At 68.4% G+C, this 285-nt stretch overlaps 1 protein-coding gene across 1 annotated transcript in view; it reads right to left on the bottom strand.

The window, feature by feature from the left end:
• LOC104123313 (uridine-cytidine kinase-like 1) overlaps positions 1-285 on the bottom strand; it is a gene marked incomplete at its 3' end in the record, with an annotated part of 27017 nt that overhangs the window by 6770 nt on the left and 19962 nt on the right.

The following is a 285-nucleotide window of genomic DNA, read 5'->3' as shown; positions in this document are numbered from 1 at the left end:
GTGCCCCCCCCGGGGCGGGGGCGGCAGCGGGAGAGCGTTTGAACACCAAACCCTCCTGCCCCTGCCCTCCCCGAGCCACCGGCCAGCCCCGAGGGGATGGAGTGTGGGGTCGCTGGGGACAAGGTGGCTCCTTGAGGACGTCCCCAATCCCTGATGCTTTTCGAGCAGCAGGCCCGGGCGGTGGGGAGCGCTGGGCCGCTGCTCAGAATAAATACAAATAAATACAGATTCCAGCAAGGGAGGCGGCCCGGCACCCACCCAGCACCTGGAGGGGACCGGACCCCG

Source organism: Egretta garzetta, unplaced genomic scaffold, assembly GCF_000687185.1.
Source record: "Egretta garzetta isolate BGI_Z169 unplaced genomic scaffold, ASM68718v1 scaffold1193, whole genome shotgun sequence".
Classification (NCBI taxonomy): domain Eukaryota; kingdom Metazoa; phylum Chordata; class Aves; order Pelecaniformes; family Ardeidae; genus Egretta; species Egretta garzetta.
Note: the sequence above shows the minus strand (reverse complement) of the source record. Positions and strands in the feature narration are given on the sequence as shown.